Raw genomic sequence first — 19766 nt, 5'->3', positions numbered from 1 at the left:
TGTTCGACAAAACACCGTTTCTTGCAGCGTAAAGAAGTCTATAACTGCTTGCTGTACATCCCCGCCCGACAGGAATCGTCGACCCTTCGAGGCCTTTCCTTAGTGACCGAAGGTGTGATAGTCACATGGGGAGACATCAGGACTATAGGACGCATACTCGAGTGTTTATTACTTGCGTAACTTCTGCATTACGACATTTGCAATACCGGGGACGTGTGTTTATTATGAAGCAGCAACACCACTTCTTGCAGTTGTTTTTCGTTAGGTATGCTGCCCCATACAAGTTCTTCATTCTGCGATGGATGTCTACCGGTGTCTGTCCTTTGGCAGCCAAGACGGTAATCACAGCATGTTGGTCCTGTTTGAGCACATTTGGTAATAACTTCGCCATGGTTTACGTTTCTGTATTCGCCGCACGCACGTCGGAAAGACACGAATGCCACACTAGTCCCTTACCTACATGTCGGTGCTTATATACCCGCATCAGAGTGACGCTAGGTTGCATATACGCTGCGGCAACGCCCTCAAACGGAAACTGTTTGATCGCCCCTTGTAGTAACCAATGATACAATATCAAAATTGATGTAGTATCCTGTGGATTCAGCCTTAAGAATTTCAATTTTCCTATAAAGTGAGCGGAATATTTAATAAATGTGTCAGCTTTTCCTACAAATGATTGTAGCGGAGAGTCCAAGTATTTGGCAGTCTCATTGACCAATCAGTAGCGCTAATAATAGGTCTTATTGAAATGCCTAGTTTGTGAATTTTTGGTATACAAGGCAGTTTCGATGGCAGCGCTTCTGATTTGTTGAGACTCTTCTTGTCAGTGGGAGAAATCGAAGACGCTTCTCTTATCTCGGTGATTACCCTAAACTTGTAAGTTGTGGGACCTTCCTTCATCTCTCTGTATCTTCCTAGTTCTAATAGGTCCCAGATTTTACTGTGACGGTCGTCCTTCCTCATTACCACTACATCAATACTCTTATTCTCTAGAAGAACAGGAATATCTTTATCAGAACTGAAATCTCGGAGAGCAGTTTCAGACCATTACTTGACTCACTGCTAGGTGGTTTGTTCCCAAGCAACATCCTGGCTGATTCATCTTATTTCATTCGCTACTGGTTTAGGTGCAAGATGGATTCCAATTACGATATTACACATGTACAGCTTAGCTTGCTGAGCTCATCCTAATACAAAATTGCGCAATAACTGGAAGAAGTACTCTAGCTTTAATGCGTGAACTGATCGAGCTGTATCAAATGACATAGCAAAAGATGCATATCAAAACTTGCGAAACTGGTTGTGCTGGTTTATATGTGACCTAAATGGCCGTAACTTCTGCTTCTATTGGCTTTGAAGTTTAAATTTTTTACGCCACTAAGGGACCGTAGAGCTTAGTATTTGACTTAGCAGATAGTCTATGATGGGGGATACGGCGATTAGGATATTGTTGTTGATAAACTCGCTGTGCAGCTCGTCCGTTGTGGTGCGCTACGTAGTACGCACCAACCATATCAGTGTACTCACTCCAGGTGTATCGCTCCATTAGTAAACAGAGACAATGCACTACTACAGTGGTGGACAGCAGTTGCCTACAACTGAGAGCGTAATACGCCCTCTAACAACTAAAGATCGTAATACGGCCTCTAACAACTGAAGAGCGTAATACGGCCTCTACCGGTTTAAATAAACCTCATAGGAAAAAATGACATTAGGGAAAAATATTTGTTTTGATGTCCCCTACAACCTCCCAGAGTTTGTCGGTTTAAATACTTTTCGCCCTGTATATTTGTTCAAGTCACTTATAAACCCACTCAACCTGTTTCGCAGCTTTTGAGTTGCATCTTCTATTGTACATATAAATACTATGTCATATGTTACAGAATGCCCCAGTGTAACGGCTAGGTAAAGATTTCAGCCTTCCTCAACTGATAAAAAACCATCATCAAATGATAAAAAGGCCATCGCCGATGATGAAAGTCATGTCTGTGTTAAGTCGCGAACTGTGCACATTCCGGTTAAAATATGCTCTAGTCGGCCTATACCAAGCAACAAAATGCCCTTCATAGATGCTATTCAGGGAAGTACTGTGCCCCGTAGTGACAAAAGCCGACACTCTCATGTGTATTTAGCACCAACATAGTAGCTGACAACATAAGCTACTTTTTGCGTCCCGTGTGTTGTTAAAGCGTGTGCTGTGGCTGCCGTCCGGGTACTGAGAAGGTGACGGAAATTGAACTATTTAGCTATGCCAATTGTTACACTGCGGCATTCTGTAACAAATGACATAGCATTTATATTTGCACCCGAAGACGCGACTCAAAACTTGCGAAACTGATTTTGCGGGTTTATAAGTGACCTGGTCAAACACAGCTACAGAGGACCTTTGAACATTTCATTCATTTTCTTGTAACAGTTTTAACACCTGTATTTAAAAAAAAACTGCTCACTGTATGAAGTGCCAAGCAATCATGTATATTTGACATTTCAACTTCAGACCTCTACCCTATCCTCAGAAAAAGGGGTCTTAACAACCGGACAGACAGCCAGGCGGATAAGAAACTGAAACTATGAAGTTTCCATTTTTACCGATTAAGGTACAGAAGCCTAAAAAGACTTATATTTAATATGGGATACGATACTTAGAACTAACTATGACATAAATAATGGATAGCAGCAGTAGCTGTAGTAGACAAAATCAGATTTTATACTAGTTCATGTAAGTTAGAGAAACAAAGACAGATGACAGTATGATAGATTTAAAATGAGGTAGGTGAAATTTTCTCATTCAGATATTTTAATACACAGTCGTTGAAATGGTGGACGGGATGTGCAATGGAGAGGCTCTTCTTTAATCCATATTGTGATCTCGTATTTGCTCAACCGTTTTAAAGTGCATTATCTTTTGCAAAACATTAGAGAACGGAGTTAATAGTGAATTGGGACGGTAGTTGTTAGTCTCTGTCTTAATATCTTTCTTAATGATGGTCTATCAATAGCACACTTTTGCCTGGCTGCAAAGACGTGGCCACAACATGTGTTTTGATAGCATTGCAGCCAGAAAACGTATCGTAAGCTTTAGTTTAGACCAGCGAATTAGGTTCAGTCAGGGTATTTAGTTTACCTAGGAGAGACACAGTACCAGAATGAGATAAAGATGAAAACAAGTATTGCATGTCTGGGCAAGTTATCTGGACCTACGGAAATGTTGCAGAAGTTTTCTTAAAAAATGGTCCCAGTCCTCTAACGTTCGGGTATATGTTGGAATTCCTCTTGTTGTAGGAAATTAGAGTTCTGAGTCTTCGTGCTTTGCACTTAACTCTCAGATTTTGGCTTTCACCGCCGTCACTGCAGAGGTTCCATTCCTTTATTTATCAGGTTAATTACTGAACATGCTGTTGTCTACAGGAAAGTATCATCGTTGGGCTACAGCAAGGAAATGCAGAAGACTGGACAAAATTTCTATTTGGTGTAATTAATGGTATCTTTCTTTAAATGTGGATAAATTCAACACAATGAGTGTACCAAAGGAAAAGCAACCGATAGAATCCATCTACAAGATTAGTGGTGAACATTTGGCGCTTGTGACGTTCAAATATTTAGGGTAATATGAAATGGACAAAAACGTAAAATTAGTATTAGGGAGGTAGAATGGAAGACATACTGTCAGTTTTTATGAAAAGGATCTGGGAAAGTGTGGCACATCGGCAAAAAAATCACATATAAGGCGTTAATGCTACCAAATCTAGAGTGCTAACCAAGCTCGCATTACAACAAACATCAAAAGAATTCAGTGACATGTCGATAGTATCACAATGGGTCAGTGTAGCAGATACAGTAGTGTAGAATGTGCTCAGGGAACATAAATTTGAACTAGTGAGTCTGTTGGGTTGCATAGCCATGGTTCAAAGTAGATGAAAAGTGTAGGTTCTGGCTCAGTTTAGATTTTCTAGCTCGCTCACACGTTTCGCTTGTTCGTTCACTAGAAAATGAAAACCTACCCAGAACCTACACATTTTATCTACTATAGGGGAGAGCGGGGCAATGCCGTACAGCGGGGTAATACCGTGCACCGCTTTATCCAGTTTCCCATGGTGCTGCCACATAGCGGAAGTAACTATAATCAGATACAGAGGGGTCTATATCGTTCACCGGCGCAAACGTCTTCGACAATCGGTTTCAACTGATTTCGACTGTTTCTTATAAAATCTGAAGATAATAAGTCTAGAGGTGAGCGAAATCTGTTAACAGCAACAATATTTAAAGTAGCTGTATTTAATTATGCATTTCTTGATCTTCTTTTAAACATCAAATGTTAGACGTTAAATTTCGTGATTGTTGCGTTAGAATTTACAACGGTGAGTCATGTGTGCCCGATGCACGTTATTGCCCCGTGGTGAACGGTATTGCCCTCTATGGTAATTTCTTTTGGTATTTTCATGAACTACATATTTGTAAGAAAAGCAGCAGAGAGCAAAAAAGCAAAATTAATAAATAGAGAAAGAAAATCAGTGCTAAAGCCCAAGGGAAAAAGCAAGTTCAGAAAGTTTGTTTCAAAGATAAGACCTCAAAAATTTGAAACAAAGAAATGTCGACAGAATTTTTCTTTTGATTCTTCATCGGATGATCACTTGGACCTACCATTGCACAAACTTTGCAGTGACGATGAGATGGATGATGTTGACCCTTTCGAAGAAACTAGTGTTAGGCCTACGAGCAAGAATGGAACTTTTAGGGGCGACGACTCTGCATGCTTTGCGAAGAGTTTGAGAAAAACAGGGAGCTGTGGTTTCAATGTGTGATTTGCAGTGGATGGGTTCATTCAGAGTGTAGTGCACGTGACACAGCTGAAAACTATATTTTCGACTACTGCCATTAAAACAGGGGATAAATGTGTTAAGAGACAAGTTGACACCATAATCCAATAATTTTGTTTTACCAGTAAAAGAATTTTCTGTCTTTAGAAACTTTAATAAGTTGTAAAATTTATGTTTTTCAATTCTAAATAAATTATGAATTTCGAATTTCTTAATTTGATTTAGTTTTACAGAGTTTTTGTCATTTTATGTGCTATGCTGTATCATAAGATATATTGCGCGGTATTACCCCACCCCTCGGGGTAATACCGTGTAACGTAACACTTTCGTAAAACGGCTGTAGGAACATAAATCGATTTAATATAGCAATTATGAAGCCATAAACGTGTAGGACATTGATTTCTTGCCCACAAAAAGGTGTTCAGCATTTCAATTGAGTTCGAAAAATACGAAATATTTGAAAAATGGCTTACGTGCACGGTATTTCCCCGCTCTCCCCTAATCCACTTTTCAGGTCCAACTCAATTTCATTTAAATTACTTAGAAAAATTAATAAAAATGAATATTTTTGTGGGGTCTTATATTTTTTCTTAAGGAAAGTTATTGTGGAAATCCAGAGATTAAAAACTGAATCATTACAGATCTTAAGAGGAACCCAGGAGCACACACCCCAACTGGTGGACGAATGTGTCAGCACTACCAACAGTGACGTGCAGTTGTGCAGCGAGATGTTTGATTGTGATCCGTCGATCACCTCGAATGAGAGTGTCCGCACGTTCCATCATCGCAGGAGTCACAGCTGTATGCGGCCGGTCGGCACGCGGGAGATTTGGCAAGTTTGCTCCACCTTGTTGCGATGATGACAGACGCCTCGCACAACGACTCACTGCCCTTTTGTTCACTGCCAGATCTCCGTAGACATTCTGCAAGCGCCTATGAATATCTACAATACTCTGGTTTTCTTTCAAAAGAAACTCAACGACTGCTCTCTGCTTGGAACGCACCTTCATCACAGATCCATTCTGAGGGCTACGTACAGCGCCGCCACTTATCGGAACGTCATGAAACTATAGAGGCTGATGCGGGAATATCCCACGATGTCCCACAACAAACTTTTTTCAACCGAAACTGGCCGAGAAAAAATATTGTGTTGTAATACTTATTAAATGCCGCTCGTAAAACAAAATACACTACATGGTTTCTGGGAAAAGGAGCTGGAAATCTGAATAAACAAGCACAAACACACTATAGGCACTGGCGGAAACCTCCACGTAGTTGCCCGTCAGTGATAACAATTATCGGCACTATGTAATACTGGTACACAAAACATTCATCGGAAGCGTTTGGTACACGATTGAACGCTGGACGTCTACATGTACGTAAATACGCCGCAAGCCACTGTACAGTGTATGGCATATTGAGTGAGGGAAGCATCACTGTCTGAATGTCTCTGTGAGTGCCCTTACCTCTATTCTTTTCTTGCTATCACAACACAATATACATGACGTATAGAAAGAAGTGTCACATATTACTACAGGAGGTAGTATTGGTCAAAACAAATAGAAACGATGCGTCTGGAAGCCAATACCTGTTGAGATATGGACCAATCTGTCTTCTCGTTCCCATATATCTGTTACGTAGAAACAAATACTACTGGCAGTGACTGGTTACCACACATCTTGACACATCCTCCAGCTCTTCTTCGCATTGAATCAAGCACTGTTCCGTGTCCATCTGGTTCCGGATTGCTTCACCTGCATTGCTCACACGCTGCTGTAAAAGCGACCTCATACTCTCTGTATTTATTGCGCAATAATATTGTGTCAGTATATCATCATCATCATCATCATCATCGTATTGCGGGGAACTGCGAGTCAGAGAACGGAAGAATGTTACTGCGTATTATGTATGCCCGGGACGCATCAAGCTAGAGCTCTGCCTTTGTAGCGAACATGTCGGTCTTTGACGGTGTAGAACTCTTACGCACTACACTGACAAGGGGAAGGCCTCAGACAAGGCCAACCGATTCGGCTCAAATTCGGCAGGTCGCTTGTGTAAAACCTAAAACGAAGGAATCTGAGATATTTTGGGTCAACACCCCCTAGTTTTTGAGAAAATCACCCTAAAGGTTGCGACGAGCAATCAACTCAAAATTGGCGGGATCGATAGATAATTGTAAGTAGAGCATATTTCATCATCAGGTATGGGGTCCGAAAAAAAAGGAACATGTATGCTCTCTGGACAGCTGGCCTGACCTTATTTGCCAATTCTGAAATATTCGACAAGTAAAATGAACAGTTCTGCTTAGTGTCGTGACCCCAGGACCTACAGATTCCTCTGCCTCTGTGGACAGCGATATATCTGGCGTTTCCTAAACAATCAGGAATTCAATATACAGTGGACAGGCAAAATAATGTGAACAGTAGTAGTAATGGGATGGTTGTGTTTGACGGCCAACAACGCATGTATGGCACGTTTTGCGCTGGACTGTTGCGTGTTCAGTACCGACTAGGCATCAGTGCAGGTTGTTGACGAGTAGTGTACACCTCGTATTTGCATTCAGAGGCTGAGGTCGACGTGCAATGAGAGACATAACAGAGATCCAAAGAGGGCAGAATGTGGGAGCCCGATTAGCTGGAGCATCAGTAACCAAGAAAGCCAACTTACTGAATGTTTCAAGAGCAGCTGTTTCAACAGTCATGACAACCTACACAAAACATGGAAAGACATCATCGTGTAAAGGTAATAGTGAGCTCAAATCAAAACTAAATGACGGAGATCGTCGTACGCTAACACGAATTGTGTCAAAACAACAAAAAACTACGGTGGCTAAAGTGACTCCAGAGCCCAACAGCCATCTTAGAGACCCGTTATATACCGACATTGTCCGCAGACAACTCCATAAAGCGACTATTCATGGACGAGCCGCTATACCGAAACCGTTAGTGACGACAACCAACGCAAAGAAGCGTAAAACATGGTGTCAAGAGCATAAATTGTTAACAGCTGATCAGTGGAAACACGTCATATTATCCGACGGGTCAACATTTTCGTTATTTCCAACATCAGGCCGGGTGTACGACTGGAGAACGCCAATCCTGATTGTTTGATTCCAACGGTTAAGCATGGAGGTGGAAGTGTGATGTTGTGGGGAGCCATATGATGGTATTCTGCTGGTCCCGTCATGACTCTCACAGGTCGCATTACAGCCAACGATTATGTGAACATTTTAGATGATCAGTTGCACCCCATGATTCAAATGTTGTTCCCCAATAATAATGCCATATTTCAGGACGATAATGCATCCATTGACACAGCCAGGACAGTACAATCGTGGTATGAGGAGCATGCAACTGAACTGCAGCGTCTTCCCTGGTCAGCACAGTCCCCGGACTTGAACATTATCAAACCCTTGTGGGCGGTATTGCAGCGCAGACTCCGAGCAGATTTGAGCCTCTCTGGTCACTACAGGAGTTAGAAGAGGTTCTGATTGAAGAGTGTCATAACATTCCACTGGAGACCATACAATCATTCTATGCCAGTATTCCAAGAAGAATCGCAGATGTATTACGGGCAAATGGGGGTCCAACCCCTTATTAATAAACCATTCCCAAGTAAGTACAGGTGTTCACATTATTTAGCCTATCCCCTGTAAGTATAGAAAACTGCAACCAGTCACTTTTTTTGAAATAGTTATTATTCACAGTCCAGCACCCAGTATTATACTTTGAAATAATAATGTAACTTCCTGTGCATCATATGAAGATAAGCCTGAAAAGTTTGGAAAAACAGTTTATGGAACAAGCAGCTATTTTTTTTAAAAAAAGGAAATGGTTGCAGTTTTCTATATTTACAATAATAAACAGTCACAGGTTCTTAAACATCTGTAATGGATAGTCAGGAAATTTATTTCTCAAAGCACCACATAGTGCTTTAATACACATCTTCCTCTACACTCTCTGATCTTTTGTCATCTACTTTTTTCAATTCTCCGAGCAAATTCTTTCGGATTAAACTGAATTTCTCCTGGTCTCTTCAGCAACTGCCGTTCATTGCACAATACTAACCTGAAACGGTACAATATATTGCGCAGTATATTGAGTATCTGTCAATATTTTTAAAGCTCTGCAATCTCCTTCAATCTATTGTGCAAACCGTTAATATCGCTTTCTGGCAGTCAAAATTATTGCACAATAAATATGGAGATTGTGGACCCCTCAATGTTTCACATTGTCGATGGATCGCACATACACTAATGGATTTAAATGTTTCTACAGGGTGATCGGAAATTCCCTTTACAGACTTCTAAGATTTGTAGAGAGGAGCGAGTAGATAATATTTTGAACTAGACCCCACGTCCAGAATTGTACCATTTCTGTGCTACAACTGTTTGAAGATATGTTGTTAATGTGACCACTTTTACTAGTAATTAATTAGGCATGGCTCTGTACATCACTTGTTTTACAATACCACTCACTAATAGCCGAAGAAATTGCTCGCATACTCGTTGAAAGGTTCTCTTCAAAGAGATGCACTATTGCGTCTCCCAATTCAGATGTGCGGCATCTCCTTGGAATACCACCGTCACGTCTGCTGACGGTGAAGGTACTCTTTCTCAAAGGTGCTGCGTAACTGTGTAAAAAAAAAAAAAAAAAAAAAGGATGTAAGTGCCACAAACTAAAATTTTCAATATTCAAAGAAATATGTCTTAAATAATGGATGTTAAATTAATTTTATGAAAAAATATGTGTATTTCAAAATACCTCTACAAAACATGAAAACAGTTTTTTTATGAATATGTATAAAGGGAACAAAACTTACATGGAAAAAGAAGTAAGTGCCATCCTTTCGTTTTCTGGAAAACGCTGTAAGCGCCTTACTAAGTTTGTGAAAAGGATGTAAGTCAAGGGTTTATGTTAAAAAAAGATGGTAAGTCCGTTGTAGTTTTGAGAACGTTTAATAACTTTACATATAATTTTACTCTTTCAATCATAGGCTAATATAACAAAGGTATAAAATAAAATTTAGGATAGTTTTTTGAAGCAAAGTTGTTTGTTCTCAGTTTATCATGCTTCTTCTTTCATCGGTAAGTATAAGCTACCTGAAAACTCAAAACTGAATCAGTTGTCTAAATTTATTTTTGTTGTCTCAGCTGTATACATAATATTTTGACTTTTTATTCACTTGCGAAATTCGTTCTGATACAGTTGATCGTTTTTGTCTAAATCAATTATATTTTAAAAACACACACACACACACACACACACACACACACACACACACATATATATATATATATATATATATATATATATATATATATATATATATATATACTTACAGTACTGTACTTCTTTCCTCCAAGCAGTCCTACTCTTCATCTTCTTCCTACACCTCCATGTTGCAGACCTCTTCATTTTTGTTCTCCAACAGAGCTTTGCGTTTTTTCTCAATCATCCCAAATTCACAGTCACAGCTCATGTAGCAATGTCCACTTACGAGATATTTCACATCAATTGAACAATAAATTCCTTTGTGGACTAAATAAATAATAGACATTAACATCATCTGGTTATTGTTTTGTGCTCCGCAATTATCGCACCATAACACAAGCCTTTTACGAGGAAAATGGCCTCCAGTAGAAGCAACTGTGAACAAATAAGAAGCTATTTCATTAGCACCACGACCTCCAATCCCTTCATGCCACATACACATATATGCAGAGCCATTGTCTCCAACATGTATTCCTAGACTGTAACAAGATAGCTGTCTACAATAAAACATATTGCTGTGTGTAAGCACTAGAACAAACAGAATTGGTTGTAGGTCCATGCATAAGGTTGTATAAGTAGCTGTTGGAAGCTGCGAAGATGTAATATCTTGTTTCATACACTTATGAGCCTTTTCCCATTTTCGGTGATGGAACTCTTGCTGGGCTTTTACTTCCTGTTTTGCCTTTTCGCTGGTCATAGATTGCAAATTTGCCTTCAAAAAGTCACACTTTTTACAAGTATCAACTGCAAGAGCTTTAAATTTCAGGTTTGGAAAATCTTGTTTTAACACTTTTGTGTAAAAACTGTATGTAACATCACTTTCAGGATTTTGTTTTTTTAAAGCAATGCTCATTTGGTGTTTATTTAGATCAGGTGACAAAAACTCATTACTCGATTATTTCGACTGTAGTGACTTTCGTATCTGGGGAATGAGTTTATATGATATCTTACAAGATTTCGGTCATCTTCTGTAAATTTAAACTTGTGTGCATTTGATGCAGGTGTTTTCCCTCTTTTGTCCTCAAAATCCAAGCAATATGATTTCTTTTTTGTTTGTAAAACAATCAATTTCCTTTCAGACAGAAAAAATTTCTTTGAAGGTTTTTTTTGCACACTTGTACATTTTTCTCTGTACCATCGGGGATGTTAGAAGCAAAAGTACAAGTCCGCCTACTCTCTGCTGCACTTTCGTACCTCCCATGACGTCTGCGACCAATAGGTAACATTTGAATATGATTCAACAAATATGTTCCTTGGCTTTCTTCATCAACTTCATAAAACTCCAAAAACAATAGCTGTTTTTGTTCACTGCTTATGTTTTTACACTTGTACTTAGAGGAGCAGCTTGCCTGTTCTGCTGGTTGCTGTTTTGCAGGTATCTCTTTCCCACGACCGTTAATGTACGGCTGGCCCTTTTCTCTTGCTTCACGTCTCTTACGAACAATCACCTTCTTTCAAACAGGCTTTTCCATTTTCTGGCTCGTACACTAAACACACAACCGAAGAACACTCTAAAATACACATGTGAAACGACCGAAATCATCGCCCTGTCAGTCACCAACTAAAGCAACTGTGTAGCTGAGGCACATACGCCATGGCTGTGGCACTTATATCCCTTCCCATCTCAGCCCCGCTGGCGCTTGCACAGTGCTGCTATCTTCGAACTGCTCTTGAGACTAGTAGGAATTTTTCTGGAATTTGCAACCTTTCTCGTTTCATTACACTTGGCTTATACAACCCTTTTCACTATAAAAATTTTTTTTTCTCAATTGTTGTGAGAAAAGTAAGCGATGGAGTCGGACGTTGTGGAGAACGATCTAGAGGAAGGCAACGAGCTGCTCTTCCATTTTCGTGAACTTCGCCATTCAGATGGATCATGTCGTGTATTCTGCAAACGTTTCCCATATTGCTCTAACACTTACAGATACGTGATTGTGGCTCGAACCAGATCAGAGAGGTAGGAAAGACGTCAAATGACGTCAGCCGATGCTACATAATCACACCCCACCATGACTACCCTGTTGCATACCTAGGTAGCAAACATGTTTTCACACGGTTGTAGCACAGAAACAGTAAGTTTCCGGACATGGGTTCCCATTCAAAATATTATTTACTCACTTCTCTCTACAATCCCTAGAAGTTTGTAATTGGAATTTCCGAACACCCTTTACGGCAAAAAATCCAACAGATTCAGGTCCTGTGAAGGGGGAGCCACACTACCAGACTGCGCAGAAAGTGGTGGTACACAGTACTTGTTAATCTGATTTGGTACTGTGCATGGCCCTATTAGTTTGTCGCCGACAGTTCCTGCCCATATACTGATGCAGAAGCGATCCTGATGCCTCATCGCCATGATTTCTCAAGGATTGGCATGTGTCCAGACATGCATCATGTGGCAACTTACTACGCCATCTCTTGTGACTCCTGCCTCATCTATAAATACTACACCTTAATCATCACATGTAAAACAGCCCGTAACTAAACTGGTATTGGTTTCTGAACATATCGATACAGGAACTTTCCTACTTGTTTTGGCCAATAATGCCTCTTGTTGGAATATGTAACATTTTTTTTTAAACTCCCTGTATACTTTGGTGGGAACAGAATGGTCGCATAGTAATCTTCGAGTACAGGTTCTCTAAATGTACCCATTACGGCTTCGCGAGAACTGTAATGAGTTACTTCCAAGCATTCCCATTTAAACACTCTGGGCATTTTCGTTACATTTCCGTATGGATTCTACCGACCAGTTGTGATACTGGCAGCGCATCTCTGAACTGTTCAAAGTTTGTTATCACGCAATTCTGGAATTGGCCACAGTAGCGTCTTGCATGCGATTTCCTTTACAGATACACAGCATTTTCTCAGATTCCTTACAACAAATCTTATTCATCCATTCGTCTTTCCCATTACCAGCCAATGTGATAATGATTTACATCCGCAGAACCCTTTAAAGGTCTCGCTGTCGAGTTCAGCCAGGTAGCAATATTACAAATGAGGTTCCGCTATATATGTGACTATGTTTGTTACTTCATTTGTCCAATGGCGTCGTGTGTTATGTTTGCACAATGCTTTGAATCAACATACTCTCGACTGACAAAATTTTGGGGACTATTCAGGGATACATTCTGAGTAACCCTTTTTCATACTCAGTATGCCTCACATTACAAAGCAAGTTGAGTTTATACTTCAGTACTATTCAAAGATTATCATTACATATAGTGCCAATAAACAAAGTTTGAAACTTTCAAACACAGACACAACAGTAAGAGTGCGACTTTCTATGTGTCAACATATGTACACTGTATCAGAGGTTTAGAAATCAGTCACGAAAGAAATATGCTTGACTCTCCTTCCGCTTACGCTTCACTTTTGGATACAATCATACAACCAAAGAAACTGGTACACCTGCCTAATATTGTGTAGGGCCTACATGAGCACGCAGAAGTGCCGCAACACGACGTGGCATGGACTCGACTGATGTCTGGAGTAGTGCTGGAAGGAATTGACACCGTGAATCCTGCAGGTCTGTCCATAAATTCGTAAGAGTACGAGAGGGTGGAGATCTTTTCTGAACAGCACGTTGCAAGGCATCCCAGATATGCTCAATAATGTTCATGTCTGTGGAGTTTGGTGGCCTGCTCAAGTGTTTCTGGAGCCACTCTGTAGCTATCCTGGACGTGTGGGGTATCGCATTGTCGTGCTAGAATCGCCAAAGTCCGCCGGAATGCACAATGTACATGAATGGATGCAGGGGATCAGACAGGATGCTGACGTAAGTGTCATCTGTCAGTGTCGTATCTAGATCAGGGGATCCATATCACTCCAACTGCACACGCTCCACGCCATTACAGAGCCTCAACCAGCCTGAACAGTCTCCTGTTGACATGCAGGATCCGTGGTTTCATAAGGTTGTCTCCATACCCGTACACGTCCATCCTCTCGATACAATTTGAAACGGGACTCATCCGAACAGGAATCATGTTTCCTGTCATCAACAGTCGAATGTCGGTGTTGACGTGCCCAGGCGAGGGGTAAAGCTTTGTGTCGTGCCGTCTCCGAGGCACACAACTGGGCCTTCTGCTTCGAAAGCCCATATCGATGATGTTTCGTTGAGTGGATCGCACGCTGACGCTTGTCGATGGCCCAACACTGAAACTTGCAGCAATTTGCGGAAGGGTTGCACTTCTTTCACGTTGAATGTTTTTCAGTTGTCGTTGGTTCCGTTCTTGCAGGGTCTTTCTCCACCGCAGCGATGTCGGAGAGTTGATGTTTTACCAGATTCCTGATACTCATGGTACAATCATGAAATGATCGTACGGGAAAATCCCCACTTCATCGCTACCTCGAAGATGATGTGCCCCATCGCTCGTGCGCCGACTATAACACCAAGTTCAAACTCACTTAAATCTTGATAGCCTGCCATTTTAGCACCAGTAACCTGGCTAACAACTGCGTCAGACACTTGTTGTCTTGTATAGGCGTTGCCGACCGCAGCGGCGTCTTCTGCCTGTTTACATATCTCTGTATTGAATATGCATGCCTATACCAGTTTCTTTGGCGCTTCAGTGTAATACATGAATGTTTATATGAATTTGGCGAGTGCTTGTAAATGTTACAGATCCTGGAAGAAAAAGCTTATCCTCCCTGGTGTATGTGTTGCAGGAACGACTTAGGCACGCCACAGCGGACGGTAGTGTCGTGGATGAAGGAGGAGACAACAAGCTGGTCACGCGTATATGGCCGATGAGCATCCATGTGAACCCTTCGCCATTTTCTTTTCGCCAGCGTAGAAAACCAAAGTGCTATTTTTGCCGTCACAAATCCTCTCGCTGCTGTAACTGCTGACACCGCCATCGGTTGATACGGCGTTAGATCTTCGTGCAAGATAATATGACAAAAATATATAATTTTTTGTGTAATTGCGTGATACATATTGTATCGTCTTTGTGAAGTGCTGTTTCTGTTAATCTGTGTAACTGGTGTAAATTTTGTCTTATATGTTTGTAAATTAAAATATCACTTTTTTATTATTTATTGGAATCTATGGGGGAGGTGGCACGAGGGGGGGAGGGGGCAGGGATGCGGGATGGGCTAAAAGGGCCATTTGCCCGCTTCCGGAACATGGGGTACAGATTTCTCACACATTTCTAGATAAGATTTTCCGCGATTGTACTAAAACATGTATCCAGCATTGCCCACTGCATTGAGTAGTATTGTTGCTTCAGCAGTACGACCTGGTAGTCAGGGCATATGTGAAGTTTTACAGAAAATTGTCAAAATGGAGTCTCCAGTCTATTCGCTTTCTCTTTCTCGCGCAACCGTTGCCGAACTGCCGAATGAGACTATTTCAACATGCTAGAGGTGAGCAATTCAGCCCCTTTTTCCAGCACAAAATAAACGTGGCTGCAGCATCTCCCCCCAATTCTTATGAGGACACCACCTCCTCCTGTTGCACAACTTTATTGCAACAGTATTTTACCACTTCTCTGTGGTCAAAGAAGACCCCTAATAGATTACTGAGAGCAAATTCAGTTTTACAAGCACACACATTATAGTAGACTCTGAAGAATATTGCATTGCTATACCTCATGTTGGTTCTGTACGTATCTAAGGACCCAAATGGACCAAGTGAAAAGAGTAAATACTGGGAAAGAATCTGAAATTTCAGGGTCAATAAGATCTCAATTGTCAAACACCATGGGGTGCAACACAGCATAACATGCAGTCGTAGAATTACGAACTAAGCAGTTCGGTTGGCATGGCTGAATGTCGTTTCAAACTGGACAGACAATATCCATCTTGATCCAGTCCTAAGCTATTAAGAGAAGTTTCTTTCCAGAGGTTTCAAAGGGCTCTGAGCACTATGGGACTTAACTTCTGTGGTCATCAGTCTCCTAGAACTTAGAACTACTTAAACCGAACTAACCTAAGGACATCACACACATCCATGCCCGAGGCAGGATTCGAACCTGCGACCGTAGCGCATAGAGCCGCTCGGCCACCCTGGCCGGCTTTCCAGAGGTTTCCCACATTTATTTCATCAGATGTTGGTCAGAGTTACACATTATCCAAACAACCATAAGTGTAGCTTTCAAAGCACATTCTATCATTGTTTAATTATGCCAGTCAAATTTAAGAAGTACAAGGCATGAGAATAGTGTAATGAATCCATTAACATCTTCAGATGTGAAGTTTTGTGAGCAAACAAAGTGTTGTTGAAGGCATCTAAGACGTATAGGCGTTTTTGTTAATAACCAACAGGACTTTCTCCGGTTCCTTGATTTTCATTTTACCAGTATTACTTATAATTATGGGCATCGTATCATTATGGGGCCAAGATAGATACGAAGCCCACACCTACTACAGTAGTACAAGTTTATATGCCAACTAGCTCTGCAGATGATGAAGAAATTGATGAAATGTATGACGAGATAAAAGAAATTATTCAGGTAGTGAAGGGAGACGAAAATTTAATAGTCATGGGTGGCTGGAATTTGTCAGTAGGAAAAGGGAGAGAAGGAAACATAGTAGGTGAATATGGATTGGGGGGAAGAAATGAAAGAGGAAGCCGCCTTGTAGAATTTTGCACAGAGCATAACTTAATCATAGCTAACACTTGGTTCAAGAATCATAAAAGAAGGTCGTATACCTGGAAGAATTCTGGAGATACTAAAAGGTATCAGATAGATTATATAATGGTAAGACAGAGATTTAGGAACCAGGTTTTAAATTGTAAGACATTTCCAGGGGCAGATGTGGATTCTGACGACAATCTATTGGTTATGAACTGCAGATTGAAACTGAAGAAACTGCAAAAAGGTGGGAATTTAAGGAGATGGGACCTGGATAAACTGAAAGAACCAGAGGTTGTAGAGAGTTTCAGGGAGAGCATAAGGGAACAATTGACAGGAATGGGGGAAAGAAATACAGTAGAAGAAGAATGGGTAGCTCTGAGGGATGAAGTAGTGAAGGCAGCAGAGGATCAATTAGGTAAAAAGACGAGGGCTAATAGAAATCCTTGGGTAACAGAAGAAATATTGAATTTAATTGATGAAAGGAGAAAATATAAAAATGCGGTAAATGAAGCAGGCAAAAAGGAATACAAACGTCTCAAAAATGAGATCGACAGGAAGTGCAAAATGGCTAAGCAGGGATGGCTAGAGGACAAATGTAAGGATGTAGAGGCTTGTCTCACTAGGGGTAAGATAGATACTGCCCACAGGAAAATTAAAGAGACCTTTGGAGAGAAGAGAACCACTTGTATGAATATCAACAGCTCAGATGGCAACCCAGTTCTAAGCAAAGAAGGGAAGGCAGAAAGGTGGAAGGAGTATATAGAGGGTTTATACAAGGGCGTTGCACTTGAGGACAATATTATGGAAATGGAAGAGGATGTAGATGAAGATGAAATGGGACATAAGATACTGCGTGAAGAGTTTGACAGAGCACTGAAAGACCTGAGTCGAAACAAGGCCCCGGGAGTAGACAACATTCCATTAGAACTACTGATGGCCTTGGGAGAGCCAGTCATGACAAAACTCTACCATATGGTGAGCAAGATGTATGAGACAGGCGAAATACCCACAGACTTCAAGAAGAATATAATAATTCCAATCCCAAAGAAAGCAGGCGTTGACAGATGTGAAACTTACCGAACTATCAGTTTAATAAGTCACAGCTGCAAAATACTAACGCGAATTCTTTACAGACGAATGGAAAAACTGGTAGAAGCGGACCTCGGGGAAGATCAGTTTGGATTCCGTAGAAATGTTGGAACACGTGAGGCAATACTAACCTTACGACTTATCTTAGAAGAAAGATTAAGAAAAGGCAAACCTACGTTTCTAGCATTTGTAGACTTAGAGAAAGCTTTTGACAACGTCAACTTGAATACCCTCTTTCAAATTCTGAACGTGGCAGGGGTAAAATACAGGGAGCGAAAGGCTATTTACAATTTGTACAGAAACCAGATGGCAGTTATAAGAGTCGAGGGGCATGAAAGGGAAGCAGTGGTTGGGAAAGGAGTGAGACAGGGTTGTAGCCTCTCCCCGATGTTATTCAATCTGTATATTGAGCAAGCAGTAAAGGAAGCAAAAGAAAAATTCAGAGTAGGTATTAAAATTCATGGAGAAGAAGTAAAAACTTTGAGGTTCGCCGATGACATTGTAATTCTGTCAGAGACAGCAAAGGACTTGGAAGAGCAGTTGAACGGAATGGACAGTGTCTTGAAAGGAGGATATAAGATGAACATCAACAAAAGCAAAACGAGGATAATGGAATGTAGTCAAATTAAATCGGGTGATGCTGAGGGGATTAGATTAGGAAATGAGACACTTAAATTAATAAAAGAGTTTTGCTATTTAGGGATCAAAATAACCGATGATGGTCGAAGTAGAGAGGATATAAAATGAAGACTGGCAATGGCAAGGAAATCGTTTCTGAAGAAGAGAAATTTGTTAACATCGAGTATAGATTTAAGTGTCAGGAAGTCGTTTCTGAAAGTATTTGTATGGAGTGTAGCCATGTATGGAAGTGAAACATGGACGATAACCAGTTTGGACAAAAAGAGAATAGATGCTTTTGAAATGTGGTGCTACAGAAGAATGCTGAAGATAAGGTGGGTAGATCATGTAACTAATGAGGAGGTATTGAATAGGATTGGGGAGAAGAGAAGTTTGTGGCACAACTTGACTAGAAGAAGGGATCGGTTGGTAGGACATGTTTCGAGGCATCAAGGGATCACAAATTTAGCACTGGAGGGCAGCGTGGAGGATAAAAATCGTAGAGGGAGACCAAGAGATGAATACACTAAGCAGATTCAGAAGGATGTAGGTTGCAGTAGGTACTGGGAGATGAAGAAGCTTGCACAGGATAGAGTAGCATGGAGAGCTGCATCAAACCAGTCTCAGGACTGAAGACCACAACAACAACAATATCATTATGGGTATATGAAGAAAAATCTATTTTGTGAATATTTTCTACCCTTATTTCCTGATTCGTTGGATAAGATAGATTGAGTCATATGGGAATGCAGTATCATGCTGATAAATCGAAGAGGTGGCATCCATCTTGGTAACATAAAATCGTTAGGGACTTCAGTATTCTGTGATCCACAGTATCAAGAGTGTGCCGAGAATACCAGATTCCAGGCATTACCTCTCACCACACACAACGCAGTGGACAACGGCTTTCAATTAACGACAGAGAGCAATACTGTTTGCATACAGTTGCCAATGCTAACAGACAAGCAAGACCGCGTGAAATAAATGCAGAAATCTGAAGTGGTACGCATGACGAGCATATCCGTTATGACAGTGCAGCGAAATTTGGTGTTAATGAACTGCGGCAGTAGACAGCCGACGCGAGTGCCTTTGCTAACAGCATGACAACGCCTGCAGCGCCTCTTCTGAGTTCGTGACGACATCGCTTGGACCCTCAACAATAGGAAAACCGTGGCCTGGTCAGACGAGTCCTGATTTCAGTTGGTAAGAGCTGATAGTAGGCTTCGTTTACTTGGAGACAATTTATAGCCATTCCTGGCTTCTTGTTCCCAAGCAATGATGGAGTTTTTATGGATGACAATGTGCCATGTCACCGGGCCACAGTTGTTCGCGATTGGTTTGAAGAACATTCTCGACAATTCGAGCGAATGATATGGCCACCCAGATCGCCT

The sequence above is a fragment of the Schistocerca nitens genome, chromosome 5 (assembly GCF_023898315.1).
Source record: "Schistocerca nitens isolate TAMUIC-IGC-003100 chromosome 5, iqSchNite1.1, whole genome shotgun sequence".
NCBI classification, from domain to species: Eukaryota; Metazoa; Arthropoda; class Insecta; order Orthoptera; family Acrididae; genus Schistocerca; species Schistocerca nitens.
Note: the sequence above shows the minus strand (reverse complement) of the source record.